The sequence below is a fragment of the Cetorhinus maximus genome, unplaced genomic scaffold (assembly GCF_964194155.1).
Source record: "Cetorhinus maximus unplaced genomic scaffold, sCetMax3.hap1.1 HAP1_SCAFFOLD_3997, whole genome shotgun sequence".
Lineage (NCBI taxonomy): Eukaryota > Metazoa > Chordata > Chondrichthyes > Lamniformes > Cetorhinidae > Cetorhinus > Cetorhinus maximus.
Window position 1 is genome coordinate 4,832 of NW_027599902.1, and position 9,109 is coordinate 13,940.

General features: G+C 57.0%; 1 long non-coding RNA gene across 1 annotated transcript; it reads left to right on the top strand.

Moving 5' to 3' along the window:
* Nucleotides 1-230: 230 nt before the first annotated feature.
* On the top strand, nt 231-8,159 carry LOC144678309 (uncharacterized). The gene is made up of 3 exons (XR_013576035.1): nt 231-350; nt 6,916-6,991; nt 8,065-8,159. It is a non-coding gene; the product is annotated as an uncharacterized LOC144678309 (long non-coding RNA).
* Nucleotides 8,160-9,109: the final 950 nt, after the last annotated feature.

Genomic DNA, 9,109 nt, shown 5'->3' on the forward strand with positions numbered 1-9,109 from the left:
CCCCTCTCCCCCAGTGCCCTGTGTTACTGACTGTATCTGTACTGATGTTAATCCAGCTCCCTCACACTGTCACTCAGTAACCCCTTTCTCCCAGCACCCCTGTGTTACTGACTATCTCTCCTGACATATAAATCCAGCTGGCTCAGGGAATGAGTCAAGGGATGAACACTATGATGCTAAATGTTAATGCTCAGTAATGCTGCCTCTCTGGTTGTATTCCCCCTGTCAGAGGCATTTTGGAGTGGTGTGAATCTCGGCGGTGCATCCTGTGCTGACTGTGAGACCTGTTGTGTGAATGAGACCGCCCAGCACCAGCATGCTTTCCGTGAAGGTCAAGACAGAGAAATCAGGTAGGCTGACATTGACCTTACCCCCCAGCAGCCCAGCATCCTCCCCCAATGTCTGCTTCCCACCTTCCCACATTACTGTTCTTCCTCCCCTGCTCCCCCAAATACTTATTTCTCCCTCCGGTATCAAAGATTAAGGAGTGATCTAATCGAGGGGTTTAAGATGAGTAAAAGATTTGATAGGATCGATAGAGAGAAACTGTTTCCCGGGGTGGGGGAAGGGTGGAGAGTCCAGAACTAGGAGGCAGAACCTTAAAATTGGAGCCAGGCTGTTCAGGGGGTGATGTCAGGAAGCAATTCCTCACAAAAAGGGGGGTGTGGAAATCTGGAACTCTCTCCCCCAGAAAAAGCTGTCGAGGCTGGGTGGGGTCAACAGAAAATTTCAACCCTGAGATTGAGAGATTTTTGTTGGTTAAGGGGATTAAGGGTTACAGAACCGAGGCGGGTAGATGGAGTTAAGATACAGATCAGGCATGATCAGATTCAATGGCAGAGCAGGCTCGAGGGGCTGAATGGCCTCCTACTAACCCGGTGTAACAGGCTCAAGGGGCTGAATGGGCCTCCTCCTGTTCCTGTGTAACAGGCTCGAGGGGGCTGAATGGGCCTCCTCCTGTTCCTGTGTAACAGGCTCGAGGGGCTGAATGGGCCTCCTCCTGTTCCTGTGTAACAGGCTCGAGGGGGCTGAATGGGCCTCCTCCTGTTCCTGTGTAACAGGCTCGAGGGGGCTGAATGGCCTCCTCCTGTTCCTGTGTAACAGGCTCGAGGGGGCTGAATGGCCTCCTCCTGTTCCTGTGTAACAGGCTCGAGGGGGCTGAATGGCCTCCTCCTATTCCTGTGTAACAGGCTCGAGGGGGCTGAATGGCCTCTTCTTGTTCCTGTGTAACAGGCTCGAGGGGGCTGAATGGCCTCCTCCTGTTCCTGTGTAACAGGCTCGAGGGGCTGAATGGGCCTCCTCCTGTTCCTGTGTAACAGGCTCGAGGGGCTGAATGGCCTCCTCCTGTTCCTGTGTAACAGGCTCGAGGGGCTGAATGGGCCTCCTCCTGTTCCTGTGTAACAGGCTCGAGGGGGCTGAATGGCCTCCTCCTGTTCCTATGTAACAGGCTCGAGGGGCTGAATGGCCTCCTCCTGTTCCTATGTAACAGGCTCGAGGGGCTGAATGGCCTCCTCCTGTTCCTGTGTAACAGGCTCGAGAGGGGCTGAATGGGCCTCCTCCTGTTCCTGTGTAACAGGCTCGAGAGGGGCTGAATGGGCCTCCTCCTGTTCCTATGTAACAGGCTCGAGGGGCTGAATGGCCTCCTGTTCCTGTGTAACAGGCTCGAGGGGGCTGAATGGGCCTCCTCCTGTTCCTGTGTAACAGGCTCGAAGGGGGCTGAATGGGCCTCCTCCTGTTCCTGTGTAACAGACTCGAGGGGGCTGAATGGGGCCTCCTCCTGTTCCTGTGTAACAGGCTCGAGGGGCTGAATGGCCTCTTCCTGTTCCTGTGTAACAGGCTCGAGGGGCTGAATGGCCTCCTCCTGTTCCTGTGTAACAGGCTCGAGGGGGCTGAATGGCCTCCTCCTGTTCCTGTGTAACAGGCTCGAGGGGCTGAATGGGCCTCCTCCTGTTCCTGTGTAACAGGCTCGAGGGGGCTGAATGGGCCTCCTCCTGTTCCTGTGTAACAGGCTCGAGGGGGCTGAATGGCCTCCTCCTGTTCCTGTGTAACAGGCTCGAGGGGGCTGAATGGCCTCCTCCTGTTCCTGTGTAACAGGCTCGAGGGGCTGAATGGCCTCCTCCTGTTCCTGTGTAACAGGCTCGAGGGGCTGAATGGCCTCCTCCTGTTCCTGTGTAACAGGCTCGAGGGGCTGAATGGCCTCCTCCTGTTCCTGTGTCACAGGCTCGAGGGGCTGAATGGCCTCCTCCTGTTCCTGTGTAACAGGCTCGAGGGGGCTGAATGGCCTCCTCCTGTTCCTGTGTAACAGGCTCGAGGGGGCTGAATGTCCCTCCTCCTGTTCCTGTGTAACAGGCTCGAGGGGGCTGAATGGCCTCCTCCTGTTCCTGTGTAACAGGCTCCAGGGGGCTGAATGGCCTCCTCCTGTTCCTGTGTAACAGGCTCGAGGGGGCTGAATGGCCTCCTCCTGTTCCTGTGTAACAGGCTCGAGGGGGCTGAATGGGCCTCCTCCTGTTCCTGTGTAACAGGCTCGAGGGGCTGAATGGGCCTCCTCCTGTTCCTGTGTAACAGGCTCGAGGGGCTGAATGGGCCTCCTCCTGTTCCTGTGTAACAGGCTCGAGGGGCTGAATGGGCCTCTTCCTGTTCCTGTGTAACAGGCTCGAGGGAGCTGAATGGGCCTCCTCCTGTTCCTGTGTATCAGGCTCGAGGGAGCTGAATGGGCCTCCTCCTGTTCCTGTGTAACAGGCTCGAGGGGGCTGAATGGCCTCCTCCTGTTCCTGTGTAACAGGCTCGAGGGGGCTGAATGGCCTCCTCCTGTTCTTGTGTAACAGGCTCGAGGGGCTGAATGGCCTCCTCCTGTTCCTGTGTAACAAGCTCGAGGGGGCTGAATGGCCTCCTCCTGTTCCTGTGTAACAGGCTCGAGGGGGCTGAATGGCCTCCTCCTGTTCCTGTGTAACAGGCTCGAGGGGGCTGAATGGGCCTCCTCCTGTTCCTGTGTAACAGGCTCAAGGGGCTGAATGGCCTCCTCCTGTTCCTGTGTAACAGGCTCGAGGGGGCTGAATGGCCTCCTCCTGTTCCTGTGTAACAGGCTCGAGGGGCTGAATGGGCCTCCTCCTGTTCCTGTGTAACAGGCTCGAGGGGGCTGAATGGCCTCCTCCTGTTCCTGTGTAACAGGCTCGAGGGGCTGAATGGGCCTCCTCCTGTTCCTGTGTAACAGGCTCGAGGGGCTGAATGGGCCTCCTCCTGTTCCTGTGTAACAGGCTCGAGGGGGCTGAATGGGCCTCCTCCTGTTCCTGTGTAACAGGCTCGAGGGGCTGAATGGCCTCCTCCTGTTCCTGTGTAACAGGCTCGAGGGGGCTGAATGGCCTCCTCCTGTTCCTGTGTAACAGGCTCGAGGGGGCTGAATGGGCCTCCTCCTGTTCCTGTGTAACAGGCTCGAGGGGGCTGAATGGCCTCCTCCTGTTCCTGTGTAACAGGCTCGAGGGGGCTGAATGGCCTCCTCCTGTTCCTGTGTAACAGACTCGAGGGGCTGAATGGCCTCCTCCTGTTCCTGTGTAACAGGCTCGAGGGGGCTGAATGGCCTCCTCCTATTCCTGTGTAACAGACTCGAGGGGGCTGAATGGCCTCCTCCTGTTCCTGTGTAACAGGCTCGAGGGGCTGAATGGCCTCCTCCTGTTCCTGTGTAACAGGCTCGAGGGGGCTGAATGGCCTCCTCCTGTTCCTGTGTAACAGGCTCGAGGGGGCTGAATGGCCTCCTCCTGTTCCTGTGTAACAGGCTCGAGGGGGCTGAATGGGCCTCCTCCTGTTCCTGTGTAACAGGCTCGAGGGGCTGAATGGCCTCCTCCTGTTCCTGTGTAACAGGCTCGAGGGGCTGAATGGCCTCTTCCTGTTCCTGTGTAACAGGCTCGAGGGGCTGAATGGCCTCTTCCTGTTCCTGTGTAACAGGCTCGAGGGGCTGAATGGCCTCTTCCTGTTCCTGTGTAACAGGCTCGAGAGGGGCTGAATGGCCTCCTCCTGTTCCTGTGTAACAGGCTCGAGGGGGCTGAATGGGCCTCCTCCTGTTCCTGTGTAACAGGCTCGAGGGGCTGAATGGCCTCCTCCTGTTCCTGTGTAACAGGCTCGAGGGGCTGAATGGCCTCTTCCTGTTCCTGTGTAACAGGCTCGAGGGGCTGAATGGCCTCTTCCTGTTCCTGTGTAACAGGCTCGAGGGGCTGAATGGCCTCTTCCTGTTCCTGTGTAACAGGCTCGAGGGGGCTGAATGGCCTCTTCCTGTTCCTGTGTAACAGGCTCGAGGGGCTGAATGGCCTCTTCCTGTTCCTGTGTAACAGGCTCGAGGGGGCTGAATGGCCTCTTCCTGTTCCTGTGTAACTGGCTCGAGGGGCTGAATGGCCTCTTCCTGTTCCTGTGTAACAGGCTCGAGGGGGCTGAATGGCCTCTTCCTGTTCCTGTGTAACAGGCTCGAGGGGCTGAATGGCCTCTTCCTGTTCCTGTGTAACAGGCTCGAGGGGCTGAATGGCCTCTTCCTGTTCCTGTGTAACAGGCTCGAGGGGCTGAATGGCCTCTTCCTGTTCCTGTGTAACAGGCTCGAGGGGCTGAATGGCCTCTTCCTGTTCCTGTGTAACAGGCTCGAGGGGCTGAATGGCCTCTTCCTGTTCCTGTGTAACAGGCTCGAGGGGGCTGAATGGGCCTCCTCCTGTTCCTGTGTAACAGGCTCGAGGGGCTGAATGGGCCTCCTCCTGTTCCTGTGTAACAGGCTCGTGGGGCTGAATGGGCCTCCTCCTGTTCCTGTGTAACAGGCTCGAGGGGGCTGAATGGGCCTCCTCCTGTTCCTGTGTAACAGGCTCGAGGGGCTGAATGGGCCTCCTCCTGTTCCTGTGTAACAGGCTCGTGGGGCTGAATGGGCCTCCTCCTGTTCCTGTGTAACAGGCTCGTGGGGCTGAATGGGCCTCCTCCTGTTCCTGTGTAACAGGCTCGTGGGGCTGAATGGGCCTCCTCCTGTTCCTGTGTAACAGGCTCGTGGGGCTGAATGGGCCTCCTCCTGTTCCTGTGTAACAGGCTCGAGGGGCTGAATGGGCCTCCTCCTGTTCCTGTGTAACAGGCTCGAGGGGGCTGAATGGCCTCCTCCTGTTCCTGTGTGATGTTTTAAAGGGTGAATTTCGTTGAGCTGCAGTACAGCTTTCAGACAGCAGGTGGTGCTGAGCACATCAGTGAAAATGGTCGAACCTGCACCGAAACAAAATGGACCTGAGGGCTTGGGACACAGGACACAGCCCCGCCCCCCCCCTCCCAGGCCTTGTGGACACAGCCCCCCCCCCCCCCCCCCCCCCAGGCCTGGCGGACACAGCCCCCCCCCCCCCCCCCCCCCCCGCCAAGGAGTGGCCTGGGTTTGGAAGAGACAAGCAAAAGACAACTCATTTCTCCATCGCCCGTCCCCACCTCAGGACATCCCAAAGCTTCACAGCCAGTGAAGGACTTTTTGAGGTGAGGTCACTGTTGTAATGTAGGAAACGCAGCAGCCAATTTGTGCACAGCAAGATCCCACAAACAGCGATGCGATAATGACCCAGATCATCTGTATTTAGTGACGTTGGTTGAGGGATAAATATTGGGTCCAGGGACACCAGGGAGAACTCGCCCGCCCTGCTCTTCCCAATAGTGCTCGTGGGATCTTTTACACCCGCCGAAGGGGGCAGACGGGGGCCTCGATTTAATGTCTCACCCGAAACATGGCACTTCTGATCCCTGAGTACTGACCCTCCGACAGTGCAGCACTCCCTCAGTATGACACTCTGACAGTGCAGCACTCCCTCAGTATGACACTCTGACAGTGCGGCACTCCCTCAGCACTGACCCTCCGACAGTGCAGCACTCCCTCAGTACTGACCCTCTGACAGTGCAGCACTCCCTCAGTATGACACTCTGACAGTGCGGCACTCCCTCAGTACTGACCCTCCGACAGTGCAGCACTCCCTCAGTACTGACCCTCCGACAGTGCAGCACTCCCTCAGTACTGACCCTCCGACAGTGCGGCGCTCCCTCAGTACTGACCCTCCGACAGTGCAGCACTCCCTCAGTACTGACCCTCCGACAGTGCAGCACTCCCTCAGTACTGACCCTCCGACAGTGCAGCACTCCCTCAGTACTGACCCTCCGACAGTGCAGCGCTCCCTCAGTACTGACCCTCTGACAGTGCAGCACTCCCTCAGTACTGACCCTCTGACAGTGCAGCACTCCCTCAGTACTGACCCTCCGACAGTGCAGCACTCCCTCAGTACTGACCCTCCGACAGTGCGGCGCTCCCTCAGTGCTGACCCTCCGACAGTGCAGCACTCCCTCAGTACTGACCCTTCAACAGTGCAGCACTCCCTCAGTACTGACCCTCCGACAGTGCAGCACTCCCTCAGTACTGACCCTCCGACAGTGCAGCACTCCCTCAGCACTGACCCTCCGACAGTGCAGCACTCCCTCAGTATTGACCCTCTGACAGTGCAGCACTCCCTCAGCACTGACCCTCCGACAGTGCAGCACTCCCTCAGTACTGACCCTGCGACAGTGCAGCACTCCCTCAGTACTGACCCTCCGACAGTGCAGCACTCCCTCAGTACTGACGCTCCAACAGTGCAGCACTCCCTCAGTACTGACCCTCTGACAGTGCAGCACTCCCTCAGTACTGACCCTCCGACAGTGCAGCACTCCCTCAGTACTGACCCTCTGACAGTGTAGCACTCCCTCAGTACTGACCCTCCGACAGTGCGGCGCTCCTTCTACTTTTTTTAAATTCATTCACAGGATGTGGGCTTCGCTGGCTGGTCCAGCATTTATTGCCCATCCTTAGCTGCCCTTGAGAAACTGGTGCTGAGCTGCCTCCTTGATCTGCTGCAGTCCATGTTTAGTCAGTGACGTGGTTTCTGTCTCCTGCAGACCTCGAGGCTTCAACAGCCCGTCATCGTTTAGATGCCGTTCTACAGTGTCTGGTTGAGAAGAGCGACATTGAGAGGTAGGTGTGTGGGTGCCTGTACTCCCAATAATTTACAAGTCTAGAATTGATCCCCGTGTATTATAGACGTTCTGAGAGAGAGAGAATTGTGTCGCCCTGCCGAGGCATGTCAAAGCGCACAGTGAGGGAATAGCCAGTCATTCCATGTTAGTTTCTGCTCATCTGGAACTGGAAATTCCCTTTGCTGAAAGCAGTTGGACTCTGACTGTATTTCAGCAATAGCAGTTGGACTCTGACTGTCCTTCGGCGATAGCAGTTGGACTCTGACTGTCCTTTGCTGATAGCAGTTGGACTCTGACTGTCCTTTGCTGATAGCAGTTGAACTCTGACTGTCCTTCGGCGAAAGCAGTTGGACTCTGACTGTCCTTCGGCGATAGCAGTTGGACTCTGACTGTCCTTCGGCGATAGCAGTTGGACTCTGACTGTCCTTTGCTGATAGCATTTAGACTCTGACTGTCCTTCGGCGAAAGCAGTTGGACTCTGACTGTCCTTGCTGATAGTAGTTGGACTCTGACTGTCCTTTGGCGATAGCAGTTGGACTCTGACTGTCCTTTGCTGATAGCAGTTGGACTCTGACTGTCCTTTGGCGATAGCAGTTGGACTCTGACTGTCCTTTGCTGATAGCAGTTGGACTCTGACTGTCCTTTGGCGATAGCAGTTGGACTCTGACTGTCCTTCGGCGATAGCAGTTGGACTCTGACTGTCCTTTGCTGATAGCAGTTGTTTGCATTGGTCATAAACTGTTCCCAGTCACATGGAGAACGTGGACACTGCACGCTTAGTCTGATTGGTAATTTAACAAACTCTTTCATTGGCTGTCTCGCGCAGGATTACTGCCGCAGCACTCTCCAGCCACCACCTCATTGCTCACTCCAAACCCCATTCCTAATTTGGAGCTCAGACACCAAGTCCCACCTCTGGGTGCTGCTCTCCTGCTCCATGTTTATGATGCTCAGTCCCACCCCTGGGTGCTGCTCCTACTACTGGGCCTGTTGGCTGCAGTGTCAGTGGGATCACAGCTGACCCTGTGCTCACTGTTGTAACTACGTGTCTCTTACTGTGTACTGTTTCAGAGACCAGGCTGAGGATGAGTCTGTGAAAGCGGTGCTGCCTGACCAACAGAGCAAGTGAGTTCATCTTCTGCTGCGGAAGCGTCTCTCAGCTAGTCTGGTTTCGGACCTTTCGTGTTCCACACTCCTGTTCGACTCGAATGTCAACAAAGTTTTCATGGTGCTGAATCACAATCTGTCTCTCCACGCACACTAGCTGAGCCACTGAGTGTTCCCAATGTTATCTCTTTTTAATATGTCTAATGGGGCTTTTCGGTTCAGTGGAGAGAGAGGGGGGTTGGGAGGGGGTGGAGGCAGAGAGTGAAGGGGGATTGGAGCTGGATGGAGGGAGGGAGAAAGAGCGACTGGGTCTGGATGGAGGGAGAGAGAAAGAGCGATTGGTGCTGGATAGAGAGATCGAGAGGGGGATTGGGGCTGGATAGAGCGAGAGGGGGATTTGGGCTGGATGGAGAGAGAGGGAGGGGGATTGGGGCTGCATGGAGAGAGAGCGAGAGGGGGATTGGGGCTGGATAGAGAGCGAGGGAGGGGGATTGGGGCTGGATGGAGAGAGCGAGAGGGGGATTGGGGTTGGATAGAGAGCGAGGGAGGGGGATTGGGGCTGGATGGAGAGAGAGCGAGAGAGGGATTGGGGCTGGATAGAGAGAGAGTGAGAGGGGGATTGGAGTTGGATGGAGAGAGAGGGAGGGGGATTGGGGCTGGATAAAGAGAGAGGGAGAGGGGGATTGGGGCTGGATGGAGAGAGCGAGAGGGGGATTGGGGTGGGATGGAGAGAGAGAGGGGGATTGGGGCTGGATGGAGAGAGAGGGAGAGGGGGATTGGGGCTGGATGGAGAGAGAGGGAAAGGGGGATTGGGGTTGGATGGAGAGAGAGGGAGGGGGATTGGGGCTGGATGGAGAGAGAGGGAGGGGGATTGGGGCTGGATGGAGAGAGCGAGAGGGGGATTGGGGCTGGATGGAGAGAGAGTGAGAGGGGGATTGGAGTTGGATGGAGAGAGAGGGAGGGGGTTTGGGGCTGGATAAAGAGAGAGGGAGAGGGGGATTGGGGCTGG